This window comes from Haliotis rubra, unplaced genomic scaffold (assembly GCF_003918875.1).
Source record: "Haliotis rubra isolate DU_JTF1 unplaced genomic scaffold, ASM391887v1 Scf3, whole genome shotgun sequence".
Lineage (NCBI taxonomy): Eukaryota > Metazoa > Mollusca > Gastropoda > Lepetellida > Haliotidae > Haliotis > Haliotis rubra.
The window spans coordinates 4,156,734-4,182,068 of record NW_025766968.1 but is presented as its reverse complement, the minus strand read 5'-3'; the positions used below and the strand labels follow the sequence as shown (position 1 = coordinate 4,182,068).

The 25,335-nt window shown below is 37.2% G+C and overlaps 1 protein-coding gene and 1 long non-coding RNA gene across 2 annotated transcripts in view; both read left to right on the top strand.

Moving 5' to 3' along the window:
* Nucleotides 1–25,335, top strand: part of LOC124282508 — a 257,057-nt gene that overhangs the window by 144,385 nt on the left and 87,337 nt on the right. The window lies entirely within an intron of this gene.
* LOC124282431 lies at nucleotides 1,743–9,641 on the top strand. The gene is made up of 3 exons (XR_006900152.1): nucleotides 1,743–1,822; nucleotides 5,612–5,616; nucleotides 9,631–9,641. It is a non-coding gene; the product is annotated as an uncharacterized LOC124282431 (long non-coding RNA).

Here is a 25,335-nt window from a genome sequence, read left to right as displayed (position 1 = left end):
AAGCACAGTAAGCTGAACAGTTTTCAATGACATATGTCATAAAATTGATACTGTAAGATTTTCATTTTCATCATTGCAAAAATAGCTTAATGATCAAGGTAGGTGATCCTTGAATCCTCAGAACCAGTTAGTTATATGAACAACTGGAACAAGTCTTCTTTACTGATATCTGAGCTTGCATCCATCCATTTGGGTAACTCTCTCAAGTCTTCCTGAACCCATCCTCCCCTATTGTTAAGCAGTTGTGACTTCTGTGTGACAGATGAGATAGCCAGATCATCTGGTGAGGTCATCCTAGAATGCCTCCCTTTCAGCTAATATATGTCTGTAGGTCTTTGTTGAGATCTGCATCCTGTATGGGGGCAGCTGAAATAGGTCTTCCTTAAATGGTCATTATTACTCCATCATATAAGTCCATGGGGACAGATGAGTTTGATCTCCCCAGGTGATCACCCTTCTTCGCATCAGTTCATTGTCTGCTGCCATAGGTCTTACTATAGAGTCACCATTCCTTACTTCAGCTGAAGGGGTCGTTGTCGGCATGGGTACTACAGATATGTACCCCAGGTACGTTTCTGTATACAGAAACGTACCTTGGCCATAATGAGAATACAGAAACGTACTCTAGGACGGTTCCATTCACATTGTGTCGTATTCTTGACCGGAACTGTCATACTGTTGTATAAGATACATTTGATTGCGTTATGTAAGTAATGAGAATACACAGTAACAGAATTTTCGCGATGCACATGAATACCACTCTGAATCAGTTGAATGGGAACAACTACATACGGTTTTGGTTTTGGATTGCGGAATATGGACTCGTCCGCCTTTTAAGGTACCGGGTACATTTCTGTATTTTGACTTTGTGTAGGGTACATATCTGTATACAGAAACGTACCTGGGGTACGTATCTGTAGTACCTGTGCCGACAACGACCCCTTCAGCCTTACTTCAGGCCATTGTGACCAAACAATCTCCAGTTAGCATTGGTCTTCCTGCATGACGACCACACCTCTGCGTCCAGTCTCTGCAGCATCTCCGGTTCTTCTACTCCATACGATAATCACACAGAACCATTCATCCCAAGCACCTTTATCAGGAGATTATCACATATACTGAGATGCAAGCGCATGCTGTTTCTTAGAGAAGATCTTCAGCAGGAACTTTGGTGCCAACCAACATATATGTGCTAGCAAATTGACAGAACCCTGGCTCTGTGGTATGCAGAGGGAGGAATCACTCTTCATTTGATCCCTGAACAAAGTTTCAATTAGACCTAATCATGACATAATGATTCATATTATTTTTTAGGCAGCTGACAGCTAAAATCTTTGAGGAAAAAAGATACAGCAGTTCTTCTTCAACATCAAAAAATGTACTTGCAATAAACATTTCATCTAATCCCTCATGTGGCTGATAAAGAACATGTTCCAGTTCACAAAGAAGATGACATGCCTTGTGTCCCTCCATGTCAGGTTTGTCTGCTAAGCCTGACACTCTGACACAATGTGTCAGTCTCACAGCCAGGCCGGTATGTAATTAGCCTTGCTCCAAGGCTGTACTGAATGCTAAGCACATGGATGTACAGTAATTCTATCCTTTAAAGAGGCAAGTCTAGATAAGCAGACAGTCAGGATCAGTCTGTTTTTATATTTTTTATAAATTTCCAACCATTAATTATTACCTTAGAGACTTGTGCAAGTCTAGTATGTACTGTACAAGGCAGACATTAGCCTTGCTCCAAGGCTGTACTGAATGCTGAGCCCATGGATGTATAGTAATTCTATCATCCGGAGAGGCAAATCTAGATAAGTGGAGAGTACAAGGACGCCAGTCTGTTAGATGAATATTTATATTTTTTAGAAATTATCATTTAAACTATTTATTATCACCTTAGCAACTTGTGCAAGTCCAGGCAGACATGTACAAATTGAAATTCAACTTGTCTGGACCCATTATACCTAAAACCCTGCTTTCTGGGTTTTTGTTGTCAGTGCCATGCAGATATGTCATGAATGCATGAAATGACAAGGACAAATTGAAATTGCAATAAAACTGGACCTGATTAGTCAGGACACCCTCCTTTCTGGGCAGTAATTGCTGGGAATGAAATGAAGATATGTCATTTACATTTGTCTTCACATGAAAAAGTCAACAGCAGTACAACAATTAAAAAACTTGTCTGAATTCCAAGAATCAAAAACCCTGCTTTTTTGCATGGAATGTCTATATGATTAAAAGGGGAATGCAAGTTAAAAATGATTTGTTAATTTGGAAATTTGTTAACACAGGTAATTTCACTTGGAATGGCATCAGGCAGATTGAACTGACTTTAAATCCATAGTATTAGACATCATAAGAATTATTAAGACATTCCTAAGAATGTTTTCTTTTCATTCTGTTTCGAAAGCTCCTTATGTGACAGAGATAAAAGCTGACCTACCCTTGAGTCTTTGAGGTTTCAATTTAAATTGCATATAATTGGCATAGATTACTAATTTGGTTAAAAACTCTTTCAGCAAAATAATTGTTTAAAAGAATGAAATGATATAAAACTATATTTTTTATGAGATGTTCCACATGTACTTTGTTTGCAGGAAATGTTTCATTCATACAGCATCTCCATGAATAGCTGTGGATTTATTAATAACCGTTGTAAGTCACGAAGGAATCACGATAGCAAAAACAGCATACAATCAAACTGGAATTTTCCATTAAAGAGCGAGCCCTACTGCAGCATTTGTTTGGATACGAGTACATAAGGATACCAATTTTGTAGTTAAGCCGTAAGCGGAAGACACTTCAGAAGTCCGTCAGACACGATCTACGTCACAACAGCTCTTAGTTTATTTTATTTTTACTTCTAGAAGCCCTCCTCGTATTTATTTGGATTTGTCTCAGAGAGGAAAGTCGCACAAATTTCAGAATGGAATGGCCAAGGGCAAGCTGTGATTAGCAAAGCACTTTCTACTTCTAACCCGACATCAAAATCAATTCCATTTAAGTGATATGGTGAAAATGTACGAAGTTAAGGATTTCCTTCTGATCGTCTGTTGTGGAACAACTCATGCTAAATGGTCAGAGGCAAATTTGGCATAAAAACAAACTTGGATGGAAGATTTTTTTTAATAGGAACGTTTTTGGGGTGTGTGTGTGAGGAGGGGGAGTAAAATGCATCCCAACTTGTTGATTAACAGATTGATTGATTGACTATCTGGAAGTAAAGAACCCTGATATGAACAGTGGTACTTTGATAATCAGGCTGGTGATATTCCTCATCTGGATTGATGAATCAGGGATACACTGACCTCTTTGGAAAAAATCAGGGATGGATCATGCTGCATGTCCCAAATCGTTTCTAGAGAAATATATTCTTTGATGCCTGAGTACATGCCTACAATGGGCATAAATATTTGGATGTCTCTCTTAAACTTTTATTGACATCAAAACAGCTTTCCAATGGTACCATGTCATGTTTTAGGTGAATTCTCATAGCGAAAACATCAAGACGTCAGGATTTCTGTCACTGCAGCTTTTTTCAGCTGTTCACATCCACACATGAATATTTTTTAATCTAATATTTAAAAACTTATTTAATCAGCCTCATACATTTGTAATTGAAAGCACCTTGAGATCAAGCACACACTTTTGAGAAGGTCATTGATTGTAATCAGTTGTGCAAGAAGAGAGATGATGAGTTGCGTCAATAATAATATTCACCTTGTCTTTAATCAGTCTCTATTGACATACAGCACAACATTTCTAATTTTGCTGAAAACCTCCGTAAAACCTTGATTATTTTGGTAAAAACAATTAGGCAATAGATTCACAGGCTAGTCATTACTATTCGTTAGTTGTGTTTGTTCAATGCCATTCCTTCAAGCACCTTCTTCGGGATATGTGCTTATGTATCTTATTTACGGCTAATATTTAGCCTGATCTGATGCATTTTATTGATAATTATGTTATTAATTATATATGTGTTACGTTGCACTAACACACTGTGTTTGACAGTGTTCTATCACAGATTTTATTGATGACATAATGATAATCATTTATCTTTTTTCATAGAAATACACTCATGCCAATAATGGTTGTCACCCCTTCAATTTTTTTTATTGGAGAGGGGATGTGGGGTGGGGAGGGGGGTGACAACCATTATTGGCATGAGTATATTTTAGCCTGTATAGATGTTGTATGCTTCTTTGTATTTGTCTGTCTGGCAATTATTGCTGAAGACATGATTTGTGACCTTTGTGGCATTCTTTTAATTCATAAGTTAGTGATAAATGTATTATGCAGACGTTTACTTCGAATTGTACAAATTACTTACAATTAGCACCATGAAGCACAGAGTCACTGTGCAAGAATACATGAAAAATGGTTATTTTTCAACATCTTAACAAAAACACCTTGGCAGTGAGCTATGCTGTGACCTTGAGTTATATTGTTATTGTCTATTTAGTAACAGATCTGAAGAAAATCATTTGGGGTCAAAGTTTTACACTTGTTTTAAAGTAATGCTCAATGAAAACTTCATGAAAAATATATTTTTCAAAATCTTAGTCATATCTCTGGACTTGTGTTGTAAAAGAAAAAAAATACTGACTGTACATCTGAACCCTTAGCAATGAATCTCAGAACAATTCTCTTCCATTTTCCCTAAATTATGAATTTGGCAGTCGTAGTGTGTAAAAATGTCCCATATAATACCTAATTGTTCTTCAACGAAATTTTTTAAAACATAAAACTGTCTGTGGTCAGAGTTTGCCGTCTCAATTCTCTTCCCATGGTTGAATATTTAGATGATGAATTGACAGAGGCTCAAATCTGATCAGTACTTAATCTGTAATTTCACGTCAGTAAAGTGAGTAATAAAAGATGGAAGATTGAAAAATGTACATAATTTTACATTAAGAGAGAATTCATGCCAAATAATGAATCTCAACTAATAGATCTGCAGGAAGCCCGTTTTCTGACAAAAAATCATTTTCCCTGATCTGCCAAACAACTTGCATTCCTTGATCTCAACGCTACAGTTTCACTGCAAATAAAACAGCATAATACTTTATTGATTCTTAACTTTGTAAAGGTTTTCTTGATAAATCTTATTGGAACTGATGCAATGACTTACAAAAGCATTTCATCAACAGCAATAGGGACACACCTTTATTATGAACACATTTGATGAGTGGAACCTTTTGACAAGACTTTCTTCAGAAGCTGGATCAGCATGGTGCTGTATTGCTCCTCACTCTGAAAGCCCAGTCTAGCCGAAACTAAACATTGTAGCCATTGCGATAGTCCTGAGCAAATAGTCGCTATTGATTCTAATTTGTAGAATAGAAGTACAAGTGTCATCCATTCGGGCGAAAATGAAACGTTTTCATGCAGTGTCAATTGGATTGTTGGATATCATTGATATGATACCAGTGTATGATCCACACTTCCTCTCCATAACCAACTGCCATTTTTTTCATCCATATAAAACACAAACATACCAAATGATTGTATTTCTGGTAAGGATTTGAAATTCTTATCCTTAAAGCTGAAACTTGCTGAATAGGACGGGAAGATTTTAATTGGAAATGATGTATTGGGAGTGAAGTAAAAGTGGCGTATAGGACAGTCTGATTTGATATTCAAGCGGTCGATCCTGAAAGTTACTTTGGAATATCCTACTCAGAAAATTGTGATTAACTGACAGCTTTTACACATGAATGTTTTGACCAATATCTCTCTTTGTCTATCAATCAGGACACAGTGCTAGGAATGGTTTGTGTGAGTCAGGAAAAAATGCCTATTTGTACCCAGCTTTGAGCTGATTGATGGGAGCGAATCATTCCATGATTGCTGCATTTTAAATACCAGCTTGTTGTCAAAATGTGTCCAGAATGATGGCATATCTGAAGATGTAACACACTTATTCAATTTCTGTTGTCAAAATAGTTCAATCACATCCTGGCATCTTTGTTGACTGAATGGCAGCAACTGTACTGACATTGAAGCAGTGTTATTCTCTAAGACATTATGAGATCCATGCCATTTCGGTCCCACTTCAGGAATGCATCAGCTGTCTGTCGGTGTGTTCTTCAAAAGGAGCTGTGTTCCACTGCTGGTAGATTTCTGTGTCGTGAAGATCCAATACAGAGCTACAACATAGCTTGCTACTTTGTCATGCAATGTTCCAATTTGTCTATTAGAATGGTTATCAGTTGACATATGTCAATGAGCTATTGTTAATGGACATGTAATATCATTGCATCTGTGACCACCTACCTGGCCATTATGTACACTGAATTGTAGGTCTGGTTCAAAAACAGATCAGATACAGAGTAGACATTTTGGAAACTAGTGTGTCGCCTAGTTCTCTGACATATCCTGTCTAGACATTTTGTAGACTGGTGTATGTGTGTCTAGTTCTGCAACATATCTGTGACCACCTCTAGACATTTTGTAGGCATGTGTATGTGTGTCTAGTTCTGCGATATATCTGTGACCACCTCTAGACATTTTGTAGATTTGGGTGTATGTCTAGTTTTGTGACACATCTGTGACCTCCTGTCTAGACATTTTGTTGACTAATGCGTATGTCTAGTTTGGTGACATATCTGTGACCTCCTGTCTAGACATTTTGTAGACTAATGCGTATGTCTAGTTTTTTATGACATATCTGTGACCTTCTGTCTAGACATTTTGTAGACTTGCGTGTATGTCTAGTTTTGTGACACATCTGTGACCTCCTGTCTTGACATTTTGTAGACTAGTGTGTATGTCTAGTTTTGTGACACATCTGTGACCTCCTGTCTAGACATTTTGTAGATTTGCATGTATGTCTAGTTTTGTGACACATCTGTGACCTCCTGTCTAGACATTTTGTAGACTAATGCGTATGTCTAGTTTGGTGACATATCTGTGACCTCCTGTCTAGATCAGATACAGAGTAGACATTTTGGAAACTAGTGTGTGCGCCTAGTTCTCTGACATATCCTGTCTAGACATTTTGTAGACTGGTGTATGTGTGTCTAGTTCTGCAACATATCTGTGACCACCTCTAGACATTTTGTAGACATGTGTATGTGTGTCTAGTTCTGCGATATATCTGTGACCACCTCTAGACATTTTGTAGACTTGCGTGTATGTCTAGTTTTGTGACACATCTGTGACCTCCTGTCTAGACATTTTGTAGACTAATGCATGTATGTCTCTGTGACCTCCTTTCTGAGACACCTGTAACCTCCTGTCTAGAAATTTTGTAGACTCTGACCTCCTGTCTAGTATGTCTAGTTGTGTGTTCTGTGACTTACACCTGTAACCTCATGTCTAGACATTTTGTAGACTAATGCGTATGAATAGTTTTTTATGACATATCTGTGACCTCCTGTCTAGACATTTTGTAGACTTGCATGTATGTCTAGTTTTGTGACACATCTGTGACCTCCTGTCTAGACATTTTGTAGACTAGTGTGTATGTCTAGTTTTGTGACTCACCTGTAACCTCCTGTGTAGACATTTTGTAGACTTGCTTGTATGTCTAGTTCTGTGACTCATCTGTAATCTCCTGTCTAGAAGTTATGTGGACTATTGAATAGGTCTTGCACTTTAACACATCTGTGATCCCTTACTTGATGTATTGTATACCAGAATGTATGTCTTCCTACCAACACATCTCTGTCCACCTACCTAGGCATCATGTATATCAGTAAGTAAGTCAGTCACTTAGAAATTAAATCAAGATGAATTAAAACAGGAATACATCCAAACACAAAAAAAGACAAAAACATATTTAATTTTTTTTACATGAAAAATACCTCACATATTGTCAATTGATAGTGGAAAAAAACATAACAACAAACAAATAAAGCTCAAACAAATACAACTTTGCAATTCCTTGCTTAAAAAACTTGATATTTCCTTCCCCCAAACAACACCTACGACCCTATTTTACCCTAAGGATCTGGTGTGACCCTCTTCAGTACCCCCCAGAGTGCAAGCAAATCCTGTACCAGAAGTCCCCAGGGTAGTTGTGCTTTAACCCAACTCCTGGTATGTCTTTCGCACACTGGCAGGAAATAATTAGAGAACTTCATGTAAAATCATTCTGTAAGCTGTGATGCTGTCTGTTTTCCCCATGTTTATGCAAGCCAGGAGGTAGTCTCTGAAGTTGCCGCCCTTGCTTGAATACTGCTGCCGACCCTACCATTTCTCTCTATAACCTAACGAACTTACCAGCCAAGCAGTCAAAATTGAATGCAGGTTTTCCGGGCTGATTTTTGCAACGATTGTTTCCGAGTTTGCTGCAACTAATTTTGAGAGCGTGTCGGATTTTCTAGCAGATGCTTGTGGCATGTTCTGTAACAATGCCAAGACATTGTGGAACATCGCGGTAGCTTGCTGCTTAGTGGCTTATCGGGGAAAGTTTAACAGCAGTTTTGAGATTTTTGTTAAAGATAAATAGGATTGTACTAGCTCCAAGCTAGCAAGCCTGACTCGTTAACAAGAGATGAGTATTTCTTATCTACTTCAAAGTACAGTACATAATTATGTATTGGTTGTAAATACCATTTTAATATAAAGATTTAAGACCAGCACTTGCTGTAGGATATAATAAATATTTGCGTAATTGGTCTGCTGTGAAGCTACAATGATTTTCCATAGCATGGGAGTAATATATCAGCTCTTATTGGTACAGGGAATAATAACTGATCCTATTAATATTACATTTTTTTTATTGTACTCAGTCATAATAGTCAAAGCTGTTTTGTTTGCTTACAAATACATATGAATATGTCAATCTTATATTATGTTATATTTTGCTCCATATGAAACTATACGAAAGAGTTGAACATTAACTGACTTTTGATACTTGTAAAACACGTACATACTTTCTCAAAGGTCATTTTCAAAAAGAACTAAAAGCATGATAATTTGAGTTATGCTTCTGCTGTGAACGTAATGCAAGAAAAGGTATGCATGTTATCCCCTTTCTCACAAGTCACTCAATGCCGAGGTTTGTCAGAGGCGTTCATTTTGTTCATTTCCGCGTTTCCCCAGCCCTATCCTCCATCACTGGAAGCCAATCGTGGCCCAGCTTTTGTAAAGACATACATAATGACAGGCTGCAAACGGAATATTTGCCTGAATGAGAAAACATTCATAGCATCAGTGCTCATGCCAATGAAAAGCTTAGAAAAGTAAGCTAAACGGGTTTCCATGGTAAACTAAGCATGCAGCTAGACACCTCCAGGTTGTTTGTTTTCCTGCGAATGCCGCTTACACTAAGAGTAAGGTGCACAAGGTTTGTGTGTTATGGTGGTGTTGATTCTCACATGTACTATACCACCAGACAGGTCTACCTTCTTTTGTTTTGTGCCATCTAAACATAGATTGTGACATCTTTATTTTTTTATCCCCACTGATAAATCTAGGGGATATAGTGATCAGTCCATCTGTCCATCTGCCGTCCATTTTTCATTTCTAGAGCAGACTTCTTAAAGTGTTCAATATTTCTTGTTGAAACTTGATAAACAGATCAGTCTAGTGATGAAGTGACGCCTTTTGACCTTTTTTCTTTATGTTTCATGATGGACTTCAATGAAAATTAGGGTAAAGGTCGTTGGAGGACAGTAACTCCAAAGCTGTTGAATATTTCTTGTTGAATCTTGTTTAACAGTGAACGGATCAGCCAGCCATGAACCGGAGCCTGTCAGTGATATGGGGTGTATTTCTTTCCTGATGTTTCAAGATGGACTTTATTGGGTAATGGTCATTTCATGACAATAAATCCATAACAGTGGCATATTTCTTGATGGAACCTGCTATACAGTCTAATGGTGAACTGGTGCCTTTTGATGATTTGGTGTATATATATTGTCTTTAATGAACTGAAGGTATCCAATGTAAATGAAATAAAAGCGGAGTATGTAGACGAACTCCATTTCTGAATTGCATCAGACAGATATGTCATTCTGTGATGATATCATTCTTTATTGTCACTGAGGGATATATACAATCCTTTGAAGTCATTGTAATTAATTAATTAGAAGCCACTTTACAATGATAAAGCATAAGGGCACAACAATGTGATTTGTTTGTTGCAATTGCTTCATTTATGAAAAAAATCACAGGTAGGGTCTACAGGGGTGGAAATAACCCATTGCCCGACGTCCGAGTCCAGTGTTTTTTCTGTCGGGCAAGCAAATTTGTATATCACACAGTTGACTTTCCAATGTTAATTATGTTGTTTATTTACAAAAATCAGCAGGAAAACGGTCGGTATAGTGGAAAAATTATCAGGGCAAGTGACATTACATGTGCCACTGTACCAGAGTACACTATCAAATTTAAACTTATTTCCACCCCTGGGTCTAGATTTATGTACATTGTTACTTGGGGCATGGAAAGCTGCTGTGACTGAGACCATGTGTGTAGAGTAGCCTCCCTTAGGCATGGCAGGAACCTATGTTTGTAGGGTTGATCCCAGGATCCGAGTCTAGTTCTAGGTTTGTCAGTACTATATTTATGCCAGGACTTTTGCTAAGAAATAATGGTCTGTTGAGCAAAGTTGTGCCAATTTTCCATACCCCCAGAAACCTATATATGTGGGCTGGAATCCCAGTTCCCCTGATTAGTGGGTGAATGAGTTTGGTTTTACGCCGCTTTTAACAATATTCCAGCAATATCACTGCAGGGGACACCAGAAATGGGATTCACACATTGTTCCCATGTGGAGAATCAAACCCATGTTTTCGGTGTGAGGAGCGAACTCTTTAACCTGATCCTGATTTTGTTTCTAGGTTCCATGTATGTCAGTTGTCATAATCATGTGTTTCTGAATCACTATCAAATACTGATGATGCCTGTTGTTTGCTAACAGTTGAGCATATCCTGTCACACACTTATCATAAACACATGCAAAGACAAAGCATGTTACATATAAGTTGATCACTTGATTGTCTGGTCCAGACTCAATTATTTACTAACCGCTGCCATATAGCTGGAGTATTGCTGAATGCGGCAAACTAAACACAATAAAAAACAAATAAAACTAAGTATGTGACATTCATATCTACAAAATGAAACAGTCAATCGTCTGCAATAGTTGAAATAAATATTGTGTTTGGTAAGAAAAAATAAAATTATTGGCTTAACTAAACATTATCAACCAAATCACAATGGCGATTTGAAAGTTTTTGAGTTATTCTATTGTCCCCTGGCAATAAAGATGTAATACATGATATCTTTCTGAACAGACAGATAGATATATGGTTCTTGAAAAACTTAATATATACTGACTCAAAAAGGGTCATATTGCAAATGAAACACTTTTACCATTTATCAACAATAGTCATTCCACTTTAGGAACACACAGAGGTGAAGAGCATACACATATATCATTCTGTGGTATACTTTCTGGAATTGTTTTTTTAAACTCATTTATCATGTACCATTATGGAACTATTCATCATTTCAAAATGTGAACTCTGTATTTCAAATGAAGAATCCTTCACTTTGAGATATCTGGGATGATATATATTGAGAAGAAACAGCGCCTGTCGAGTCATACAGCTATAAATTGGAAGTACCCACATTAATCTAGTACTTTGATAAAACAGTGTATGCGAAATGGTGATGGATTAATATTGTCAAAATGATAATATTGTCCACAACGTGTGTTGAACTGACAATTTCAAAATTGAATATTTGGAGAAAAACATGATGCATTACTTTGATAGTTATGATCATTGTAATATACAATAACGTGATAGGTTCTAGCAGTATGTATCATATAGGGGAAATCCTGATGTGTGGACAATGCCTTTCACAAAGTAGGCTCAGTGCTACCACAGTGATGATTTAAGTTAATGTTTAAGTAAGGCGGCCTTACTGCTAGGATCACCTTGTGAGAGAAGCTCAAACTGAAATGATGATGATGATGATGATGATGATGATGATGAATGTGGTGGTTATGATGATGATGATGATGATGATGATGATGGTGGTGGTGGTGATGATAATGATGATGATGATGAGGGTGTGATGATGATGATGATGATGATGATGATGATGATGATGATGATGATGATGATGATGATGATGATGATATACATTTATATACATTATACATATGTACGTTGCTGAAAATCATCCAGATACTATTGTTTAACATTTTTTACTTTGAGGGCGACCTAGAACCGCTTGTATTTCCACTAATCTTATGACATGTGCTACTGTTATTTTTTCTGAGCAAGAGCTCCAGAACAAGGGAGATCATTCTGACCCTGTATTTCTTATGGTGCGTGTCTCTCAAATGGACCCACTTCATAAACACACATATGGTAGTATTATCAAGGAGGGTAAGCAAATGGTTTAAGAATTTCATACTTCACCTCACAAAATTTATTAGCAAACTTTGAAAATGACACCAGTTCAAAAACAATATGTGTTCAACCAGTTTCAGTGATATATGAAACAGGTGCAAATACTGTCCTGGGCCTAGATTTTCGAAGCTCTCTTAGCGCTAAGATAGTCGCAAGTGCCATACATTAACATTAACTTACCGTTAATGTACCGTACATAAACTATCTTTGGAAAGAAACATCGTAAGAATTTCATGTGAAGATCAGTTTAGGCTGTAAACAATATACTCCCTTCAGAAGGTTTGTTATAGATGGTATCAAATATTCAATGTATCCTAAAGTATGATTACACAATGCCATTTAGAAATTTAACTGTACTAAGAAAGTGTAATCCCAAATATAACATATGTTGTATCCTTAAAGTATTCAATAAAGTATTATTAAATAGATATTGCTGGATATTAAAACAATAAAACTTTGGTAATAAATACATTTCTTAAAATTACAATCCTTATATATGTTCTTGTCAGATATACATGCATTCTGTTACAGAATGTGAGATCAATAAAACTGTCACATATAGAGTATTCTTTTACATAATCTTGTTTGGTAATTTCAAGATATCTGTCTACAACATAAAATTTATATCCAATATTTGAAGACAAATTGAAAAATGATCTTAACCTTAAGGGTTAAAAGAAAACAACTTGTGCTCAAAGTTGGTTACATCACACCGAAGAACCGGGTTTGATCCCCCAAATGGCTACAATGTGTGTAGCCCATTCCTGGTGTCCCCCACAATGATATTGCTGGAATATTGCTAAAAGTGACGTACAACTAAACTCACTCACTCAAAGTTGTTACAAAATTCACAACCTTAGTGAAGCTTTGAAAACATTTAAGGACAGACATGTGGAAGACATTTTCAAACATGATGTCACTTGTTCCTGTGTTTTTTAAATTGAACAATTGACTTGGTTTTGCATGTGTTTGTGATAGGTGGTACCACTGGGTCAATTTTTATGTTTATGTAAATGGGTTTGTCAAATTAATCTATATGAATTAAAGTTGATGAGACACAAAACAATTCTTCTGAAGTTGGCGATCAAGAGAATATAAGTTTGTCTTGCAAAGGCAGGATTCATGAAGCCATTGATAAATTAGAAAAATATAAAAAATACTTTCCCTCCAGCTTATTATTAATTTTTCCTCAAAATATCCACATAGAATTTATTAATACTATTATGGCAAACATTTATCATCATGAAGGATAAACCATCATAAAGACAAAAAAAGTAGGTTGGCATCAAGCTAACTAAACGCTCTCTGAAGTATGTTTGTTGATTTAGAAGTGTGATGGGCCGTTTTGAGTCTGTGTGCAGTATAGAGCTTCAGATGACAGTGTTGGTAATGAAGCATTATATTACCTACAGATCACATAATAGGGAGGTAAGGCAACGGCAGCCCACAAGCTTAGAGGTGGTTGACAGGACCATAGATCATTCCTGTGTAAACATCTGATGCTTTGCAATTCTGACTTGAAGATAGCATCAATGTTTTTTCCTGACCTGTGCGGTTTGGCACTTTGTTGAACTACGTCCAGAAACAATGTGTCTTTTAGATGTTATCCACTAAAAATAACACCTTAAAAGAAGGGCAAATACCACAAGACTTGGTCTTCGAGAACACTATGTAATAATAGCTGTGATTGTTACACAAAAAACAAGGGGTTTCGATAGGCATTCTTTGGAAGATCATTTGTTATCTAACACTCTTAGCCAAATAACCAAGGATAAAATGTTATAATGCCAAATATTCATGCTTGTACACCTTGTGTGGTATATGTTTGTCATGATAAAATCAGATGGAATAATGGCTTGCTCTGATTCAGATTACTTCATTACAGGCGTGTTGTTTTGTAAGAATTAAAAATTAGCCATATTTTTTAGTCGGGATGTGTGAAATGTTTAGAATAATTTAGTTTGGATATATGTATGAAAACTAATCTGTAATAGCATTGAAATATCATGTCTAATTAGTCTAACAGGGTGCATCATTAAAAAACACAACTGTTCTGAGCGCCTCAGAGAAGACATCGCTTTAATTTTTTCAAATGTCAAACCAAAAATATACTTTTGTTGAAGTTGCTTTGGCTAATATTTCAAAGGTTTCAATTTTCATTAATTAGATGTGCATTGACTAAAACAAATTAACAAAGCTACCTGAGATTGCCCCTGCTTGGTTCTGAAGATACAGTAGAACACGGATATAACGAATTCCAAGGGACCAAGAAATTTAGTTCGCTATATCCGTTGTTCGTTATTCACATTTGACCGCCATCTTTGATTGTAGAGATGTAGAGACATGTATATGTTGAGGCTACAAATCTTTATTCTTGTACATGTACATTGACATAACATTAAAATTCTGAATTTATCATTCACAGACATTAGCTAGAACATGTTTAACAATCACAACAATCTCAATAATACATGTATATAACTTAATTACGTTTAACAAAGTCCACAGACCGTGATGCAGACTTCATTTTGTCAACTGCATCACAGACATCTGCAAGAGAGTCAAAGATAGAACTATCTGTACCTTTGCTAATTCATGAGTTCGTTATTCGCGTATAATTTTAATGATATTATAAAGGACTATTGACGGGACTTTTAAATTTGTTTGCTATATCCGTTTGTACGCTATATCCGTGTTCGCTATATCCGTGTTCTACTGTACATTATACAGGTATTGTTTGAATCTTTCCTGTCTCACAACCCCTGAACCATAGTATTTTCTCTTCCATTCTGTAATGCAAAAAATCCAAATGAATCAAGTCCAGATTGTCCTCACCATGTTACATGGGCTGGATGCAAACAGAGTGAGTGAGTGAGTGAGTGAATGAGTGAGTGAGTGAATGAACTAGCGAGTGTGTGAGTGAGTAAGTGAGTGCGTGAGTTACATCTAATTGGCATTATTTCAGCAATATAGCAAACACGCTAGAAACATCCAGAATATGTGCTTCACACATTGTACCCATATTGGGAATCAAACCAGGGATCTGGAATTCACTAACACCAAACCACTGGGCTAACCCTCCAGACTATAAAAAGGAACACTTACATCAGATATAGTGTCTATTTCTCATTCTTCTTAATGTCACAAGCTAATAAACAGTAATGAAATTGTTTGGAATAAATTTCGGTGCATAGAAACAATCATCCAGCTTTCAAAACCTTTCAACTTTGAACAAATGATCTGCCATCTCCAACAGGTCTTTAGGTATAAACATTTGTAGTTTCTGACAACCCGATCCATCATTCTGTCAGTGGTTGGGAGAGTATAGCTATTTTTCAAAGATAATTGTATTCATAAAAGAAAAAAATTGGTTTCTTGAATTTTCCTTTCTTTCTCCTAAATGCTAGTTGCCATCAAACCTGTAGTTATTAACTGAGTCCGTTATCAACGCCATTGAGAGGCCTCTACATATCTCAATGGAGAGTGGATAGTCAGTGTTTATAGTTCCGAGTTACCAGAAATTCTCATCATTTGTAATTTGATTAGCTTCAGCAATATTCTCCATCCAGTGTCAGGGACTCTGACCTAAATCAATAGGAAAAATGGACAGTAAATGATATCCAATAACTACAAATTGGTAGCTTAAAACATACTAAATCAAACATAATTGAAACTGGAGGTTGGTCTAGATTGTGACAATTTTATGAATGAATGCAAACTCTATGTGAAATTGCAGTGAACGCCAGACACCGTGGCTCTTGATGCCTGGTAGATGGACACAGTAGCACCTTCTCACGGTCGCCCATCACAAAAAGCTGATGGAGAGTAAAAAGTAGGGTTCAAAAGATTAACAAAAGGAAATGGATGACATTTTGTGTCAGAAACCCAATTTTGAAAGAGCTTTTAGAATTCGGACAAAATGTCAGCCTTTTGTCGATGTGATAGATGGGCGAGGGGAAGGCATTGTGGAAAACAAATTATTTCAGATTCCTCATACATAGCATATTTGATTTATAATGTTTACTGTCAGTCAAATGAAATGGAGGGTATCCTGTAATAAAATATCGAAAGAATATAAGTGGATATATTTTGGATGGGTTGAAGTAGTTTGGAAATATTATAGGTAATTAGAGTGAGTGAGTTGTTTTTACACTGCTTTTAGCAAAATTCAAGCAATATCATGGCAGGGGATACCCGAAATAAGCATCACGCATTGTACCCATGTGGGGTTTTGAACCTGAGTCTTCAGCATGACGGGCGAACGCTTTAACCACTAAGCTACCCTGCTGCCCCTAGGTAATTAGAGGATAAACAATTTAACCACTAAGCTACCCTGCTGCCCCTAGGTAATTAGAGGATAAACAATCATCAACAATCATCAACAATCAAAATCAGAATGGAACCACGAACAGGCTGAGGGATGTTACAATTAGTGCCCTACTTAGAATCTGGAATCAAATGCACAGCCTGAGGTTTCAAACGTTTTGTTTACAGCTTATACACCAGTGGCGAGATATGTGTGTGCGTGCGTGTGTGTGTGCATGTGTGTGTGTGTGTGTGCATGCGTGCATGTGTGTGTGTGTGTTTCAGGGGGGTCAAACCCCCCCTTTTTGAAAATTACCAAAGACGACATTGAAGTTAATGTTTTGCAATGGCGGAGCCCCCCCTTTGAAAATTTCTTGATCTTGATCCGATGTACACAATCTTGAACCAAATACACAGATGTTTTAAATGTTACATTCGTCACCTTCTAGGGAATTTGGAACCAACAGTACAACCAAAGGTTTCAAATGTTGCATTTGCAGCTTACATAAAATCTGGAACCAAATTCACAGTCTGAGATCTCAAATGGTAAATTTAACACTGAATATAGATGTTTGAGGCCTGAGTGAACCCATTGAGCAGGGTTTGATTCTGGCAAACCACAGATCGGGGCAGTTAAGGAATGAAACTCAAGACACCAACTACATGTGCCTTAGACAAAAACTCACATCCCTCATACAATCATTGAGTATTCATGGGTTTATACACAATATCTACAACATAAATGCAATATAAAATGTATATGAACATAAGCAAGTTCTATAATCATACAACTGGCAGCACTTTATATGGACATTTCCACAAGAGCATCCCGATCTTGAGCTTCATTGCAATATTTGCATCATCCACAATGCATGGGAATTGCCCCATATCACTCGTAATTACTGGCTGTAAAATGGTTCTTTATGAAAAACATGTGGCTGTTGCTGACAAACTCTGAATAATGATAGGCATTGCTCATGACTTGCCTCCACAGTGGGAAGGAAAAGACGATCAGGGAATTCATCAAAGTAGATAAAATGCCTTTGAGGACTGGACTAATTTAGAACTTCAAAATGTTCATTTTCAAATAACATGTCTCTCACAAATCAGTCTTGGTGCTTTTTAAAGGCTGCTTTGTTAAGCTTTTAACTACTATCTGTTGCTCACGTCCCATCCTTCTGATGTGTTTCTGTTGAATGTGCCTGTCATAGAATTTGGTTAATTCCAATGGGTTTGTTCTGATCGAGTCTGGGCTACCTCTACTGATGCGAGATGATTTCATCTAATGTAGGCTAGTGCCTAACTGTTTGAGCATGTTTAATGAAGACAAGTCACTCTGAGGTGCAATAGTGAAACTCTGTACCATAATCTTGTTCAGTAAATATCCAATTATACTTCAAGCCTTTATTCACTAATATGCAATAATTGTCAGAGAAATTTATTTATTGTACAATTTGATATCCATCCAAGTAAATGAAATAATATTTTATTACTATTGGTTTGACATTTGTATTGCAAAATGTAACCTTTTAACAGATTGTCATGGTGTAACATTTACCAGTGCTGTAGATCATTGTATACATGGATCCATCTGCCTGCACTGTACAACAGTGGAGATATTGGGGAGTATTGGAAGATGGCGTGTGATCTTTGGCTATCCATTTCTTATCATCTCAGAGTGAAGGGTGAGTGGGTGGGTGGTTGAGTGGTTGAGTGAGTGGTTTAGTGAGTGGTTGAGTGAGTGAGTGATCACGTGAGTGAGAAGTTGAGTGAAAAGTTTGGTGAGTGAGTGAGTGACATACTTGTTGGTTGTAAAAGCTACTGGTTGAGAGGATGATTGAGTGAGTGGTTTAGTGAATGGTTGAGTTAGTAGTTGAGTAGAAGGTTGGGTAAGTGGTTGAGTGAGTGGTAGAGTGAGTGGTTGAGTGAGTGGTTAAGTGAATGGTTGAGTTAGTAGTTGAGTAGAAGGTTGGGTGAGTGGTTGAGTGAGTGAGTGGTTAAGTGAATTGTTGAGTTAGTAGTTGAGTAGAAGGTTGGGTAAGTGGTTGATTGAGTGAGTGGTTGAGTGAATGAGTGATTGGTTAAGTGATTGAGTGGTTAAGTGATTGAGTGAGTGGTTGAGTGACTGAGTGAGTGGTTAAGTGATTGAGTGAGTGGTTGAGTGACTGAGTGAGTGGTTGAGTGACCGAGTGAGTGGTTAAGTGATTGAGTGAGTGGTTGAGTGATTGAGTGAGTGGTTGAGTGACTGAATGATTGGTTGAGTGACTGAGTGAGTGGTTGAGTAATTGAGTGAGTGGTTTAAGTGGTTGAGTGAGTGGTTGAGTGAGTGAGTGAGTAAGCGAGTGAAAGAATTTAAATACTTTCTTTTAAAATCCTTGGTTTATAATCGCTGTGGTCACATTTTTCCACAAAGCTTTAAATCTGTAAATCAGCGCCACTCTACTGCCACGTCAAGCTGACACATGCAAGGTAATGTAAATACTATTCAAAGCAGTGTCAAACCTACCTCACTCTCTAGGCTTAAGATTGAAACCATTCAGGGCAATTCTAGTACTACTATTCCACAAGTCATTTTGTTCCTCTGAAAAAAAGGCAGATCAAAAGCGAGAAAAGTATGCACTCCAAAGTGAGTGATGTGATGTGATGGTTGGCACTGATGCTTTTAACGGTATTTCTGTCACATCACGGCATGCCAACATGATGCTGGAGGACAGCCCAAAGTGCATGGGTGGTTTCCAATTTCCTGAAACCCAGAAGCATTTATGGTGATGATGCTGAGATGTTTGGTTAATATCCTGGTTCATCTAAGGGAGGTAACTCTGGATGACAAATATAAAATTAGAAAAGGATAAAAAGTAATTCCAATCACAACATTACTAAAACATTGCTTTGAGCAGAATATCAGTTTATATATATATATACCTGGGTGTTCGAGTTTCATGTGGGAACAAAACTGAAAGTAAAAATGAGTATGGGAAATGCAACCAGGCAAAACAACAATTAGAACCATGATCACAGGTGTCTGACACGTCTAAGGGAGGCAACTCTCCAAAGTACATTACAACACCTTCGAGGACTAAGCCACTAGTTCCTGACAACTTAATGGCCCAGCTACATCAGTACTCAAAACAGTGCAGAGAGTTCGTCTTAATTCAACTTCAGACAGCCCTGCTGATAATGTCTGCGGAAATAACTAATAACCAATGATCACATAATTCCTGGCACAGACACATGGATTCAGACAATAAGCGCTAGCTACACAATGTGGTAATTAGAGGAATATACTAATCACATTTGTGAATAATTTTTCTAGCATTTTGACACATTGTTTTGTTACCGTACCACATGACGTACCTCGATGGCCAGACTTTCTATAAACAGAGCCATGAAGAAGTGACAGTCGTTTCAGGTCAATGTTATTCCGTGTAATTACCGTTATTTCTTAGGCAGACACATGTTTACCCATTACTTGAGGACAAGTTTAGCAAAGACAAGACTAATTATTTCATATTCTATCTACAGTTCTAATGTCTATCAGTTAAAATGGTAAAAGCATGTCTCTGTTATTGGTAGACATTTTTTTACGGCACTATTTTTAAAAACTGTTGAATTATGGTTATTTATGAATAAATGACAAGCAGGAATAGTTATCATTATTTTCTATCTGACCATTTTCAATCAGAACAACATGTCATATGTTAGTTTATAAATTACATTTTTCAAGCATAGCATAATTTTTTTAACAAATTGTTTAAAGTAGTTCTTGTATTTTGAATACAGATGGCTATAACATGTATTCTTCCTTCTCAGTTTCTGTGTGTCTTGTTACACAAAATTGTTTAAAAATACATAAAAAACAAAATTACATGACATTTCTATGGTATGGACAAAAGCTAAAGCTAAACCAACCATGCCACTCTTTTACCTTTTGACATATTCATTTGTCCTCTTGCACCTTAACATATCTGTCAAACTAAGAACAATATTTTTTTTTTTTTTGCACAAACTGATAACCTTCTTTCACGATTTTCTCTCATTTCAGTTTGTGACAGTTATTCATTGCAACCATTAGAGCATATGAAAGTATTAGTCTTTTAAAAAAATCAGTCATCGAAAAAAAATGCCTGGCACTGGGAAATGTTCACTGAGTACAATATGGTATGTGAGTGAGTGAGTATATTTTTTTTAGCAATATTCTAGCAATATCAATATCCAGGAGTACAATATGCAGTTAACACATGAATAGATGCTACATAATTAATGAATGACGGAATTTGACGGCTTCAGTTCCTAGATGTGTTTGTCCTGATCATGCCATCAATCAGTCACTGTAGACAGGTGTGATGCTGCACTGCCCTCACAGTCATTCTAGGACCTTTTGTAAATCATTTTTCATCACATCTAGCCATAATAGCGGGAAATGTCACACCATGGCATCTTCCCCATGAGTTCTTTATAAGCTTGTCAAGAACTAGTCCAGACTAATATTTTGTAGACAAACACTTATCGTATCTGTGGTGAATATTTTGCCAATCAAACAAGGTAAAACCTTCTATGTTTGTACTTTTAACACTTAACCAGTTCAATAAGGTTACATCTACTGCAGGACTGTTTCTAAAGGTTTTGACATATATGTTTGATATAATTCATAAATTCCTTTAAAAAATATTTGCAAAACAAATTGGCTCTTTCCATTTATTGTTTGGTCAAATAATTAATTTAAGCATGAATATTTGGACGGTGACATATTTTCATTTTATTGCAAATTAATGCTGTCAAGAAATGTTTTTTTATGTAATATGTACTAGTGTTATATAAAACTGAACTGGTAAAACAATAAATGTCAACTACATGAAAAATAAAATATAAATAAATTAGAAATATTTCTTCAGGTCCAACCAATTTGTATTTATTTCTTTTTAAGAATGTACTTTGCAATATGACGCTGAGTTGGGACCAAAAACACTAGTGGCTGATATTATGAGCAAACTCCCATGTCTGATAGATACAATGAAACCCCTACCATCAAGTCATGAGTCTGACCACCTCAACTGCTCAGGTCAGGTCAGGTCAGGTCTTGTTGTACCCATTAATGCCGAGCACCAGGCAGGGACCATATTTTAACGTCTTTTGGTATGACGCTGCACCAGGAGGATCGAACCCGCTCTTTTGGACCTTCCGATCTCTGCGACCTTCCGCTCTCTGGGCGGACGCTCTAACCACTACACCATGGTGATGGTCTCAACTGCTCAGTTTGTTCTAAAGACCAGCATAGATTTTCTGAGGAGTGAGTGAGTGAGTATGGTTTTATGCCACTTTTAGCAATGTCACAGCAGGGGACACCAGAAATGGGATTCACACATTGTGCCCATGTTGGGAATCAAACCTAGGTCTTTGGTGTGATGAGCGAACGCTTTAACCACTAGGCTACCTCATTGCTCCCCTGTGGATATATTCTAGCACAGAAATTCCACAGGTCTATACATAAGTAATTTTGCATGCATTAATATATATAACATGTATGTATCAGAATGTTGTATGCAAAATAACATTTTATCTAAGACATCATGAAGAAGCAAACAGGTGCCAGTTTATCATAAATTTTTTATTTCTTATTTTGATATAGATTTCTGTTGTAAATTATGTATTGATTGACCATTATCCAGTACTGCTTCCCTTTCATTTTACTTTGTTTAAAAAGTCTGTGAAACACAAACTGGAAAATCATCACACAGAGTGAGCATCAGTGAGTATCTGGTTTTTTTTTTAAATTCCAGCAATATAGTGTGGGTCTAATTACCATAAACTGACTTCATCCACTGTACCCATATTGAGAATTGAACCCAGCCCTTAGTCATGATGACAGATGCTTAACCCACAACACTAACCCTTTGACTCATTAGACCATCACACAAAATAAAAATAATACTGAATTAATTGCCTGCTCTGTGTTTTTGCTTTGGTTGAATTCTGTGGTTCCTGTAACCATATGTAATAAACTGTATCCAGCATAATTAAACTTGAGCTGAAATGACAAAAATAAATAACCAGCAAAAACGTGATGATGTACATGGTGCTGAGTAAACGACTGCTCCCTAAACTAATTCCAAACTTAATTGACATGGTTTCCAACACTGTACACTGAAAAACTGCAAGGCATCTACCTCATTAGTCAAATAAATGTGCAATGACTCTTTGCATTCTAAACACCCCCTTCAAAATAACTTTCTTTTAGTTGACTTACACCTCTTAAACAAAGTGATACTTCCTGTAGAGGTCTTACGTCTTGCGATGAGAGTAAATAGGGAGTATGGTGCTAATGGCTATAAGCATGCTGGGATAGCAGCAGACTAAAGCTTAGTCTCCGAAAATGTACAATTTTGGATGAACAAATACCTCAATACAAACTGAAAAGCGCCCCAGTGAGATGGGAGATTCAGAACTAACAGACTCTAGACTTGCTTCATTAAGCATTGGAGAAATGGTTGGACGGAAGGTGAGTGAGTGAGTATGTTTTATGCCACTTTTAGCAATATTCCAGCACTATCCCAGTGAGGGACACCAGAATTGGGCTTCACACATTGTACCCGTGCAGGGAATCTAACCCAGGTCTTGTGATGAGCAAACGCTTTATCCACTAGGCTACCCCACCGCCCCAGAAGGGGAAGTAATGTGTCTAAGGGCCTGTGAGACAAACTAGGATCGGAGGAATATGCCGTCTGTGGAGGTCATGCATATATGAGACAAGCACCTGCATTTGCCAGACAACGGTAATGGCTCCTCTGAGTGGGGAACAATATTAAAATTGAATCATCAGCCTTTACCTTAAAGTGAATTCCCAGCATGCAATGATTCGGAGGGGGAAGAGTGGGACAAAGATTAATTTCCACGTTTCATCATTGCTAACAAAGAACATATCCCGGGGGGACATTCGAGAGCATTCACTGGGGCATCATTTGCAGACAAAGGAGAATGATCCATCTTCCTAGCATGGAGTATAGCATGCAATGGAGATGCTGTCATTTCTGTGGAATGGATGATGGCAAGAAATAGATGACTGTACCTCTCCGTGACGAGAAGGAAATCAGGGTCCCCTCAATTCGTGGGACACATATCTTCTTACCTATCAGGTCATGGTGACCAGATGTTCTTCATTTAAGCATCGTTTTTGCAATGATTGCAGGGGGAATATATTCTCTTCTTCATCATCTATGAAGAAAGTTGGCACGTGGGCAGGATGTAATACAGGCAAATGAGATTTCCTCTACTAACGTTCATTCCCATTATGAAGTAAACGTAGCATGAATTAAATTGTTGATTCTAATAAAAGCCTGTGACAGTATAAATAAATGCAACTATTTGTGATGAATTATAGATGCTCTGCAAATATAGTTGCAGTAGTGAAATGTAACCTGTAATGTTTAACTATTCAACTGTTACTAAAATAGCAATTACCACAAATTACATTCAGCATATGTGTTTGTCTTTCATTCACGGCTCGATGGTAGATACAAAAGAAGGAGTGAGTGTTTTTGTCCTTAATCCTTCATCAACTAATTTGTTTTTTCAATGGCTGTCATTTGCCAAGGTTCCATGCTGGGGTACTTGTGTCTCCAAGGTGCAAATGTTTATATGCTTGCTATATTTTCAACTTCAACACTTCCTTGGTGGTCTAGTGTCACCTTAATGTCTCAATCACCAAAGCAGCAATCTACAGTTTAACCATTGTTTAGAGTTGTATACCTTGGTTGTGTCAGGATTTTCAGGTCATGGGTCCAAATCTCATGTCTTGTTCTGTATTATTCCTTGGTCTGTCCATACCGTATCTGAAAAGATGGGTTCAATTGAAGATGTCTAAGAAGGGTCATGAAACAAAATCAAACGTGTAATTGTAAGCATAGGTTCTCATGTTAAGGGGATGGTGGAGTAGCCCAATGGTTAAAGTGTTCGCTCATCATACTGCAGACCCAGGTTCAATTCCCCACATGGGTACAATGTGTGAAGCCCATTTCTGGTATGCCCAGCCATGATATTGCTGGAATATTGCTAAAAGTGGCATAAAATGAAACTCACTCGCTCGTTTGCTCTCATGTGTAAAACTCATAGGCACGTGTAAAGATGTTCAAAGGGAATGTCTGTTACATACATACATACATACATACTACATACATACATACATACATACATCATACACATAGAGGTCATCATGTCATTTATGTATCCAGTCTACAGTTCACAGGGCCATTCTGGGTTTGAATCTCAATGCGACCACATCGTCACAAACCCATTCATGATGTCAAAGACTCTAAAAGCAATGTGGCAGCTTATACAATGATTCTTGATTCAAAATGCCATTCCAGTGAATCCTGTGTAACCTCTGACCCAATTAACCAAATGCTTCTGAGATGCCATCAGTATGTTGTATTATACAAATGCATTTAGTGCATGTCTAAAGTAACCAGAGATTCTGGGTTATATTCATATTCTGGAAGTGCAGATCATTGCTTGCTTTCGGTGCACAGTGGCCGATGTAATCTCGTAATTGCCTGCAGTCCAGTGTTGGTCCCTTGCAACACAGCCATGCATGGAAGTCAATGAAAATCAGAATGCATTTGCAATCAGTGCGTTTTGTGTTTTCAAGGTCACC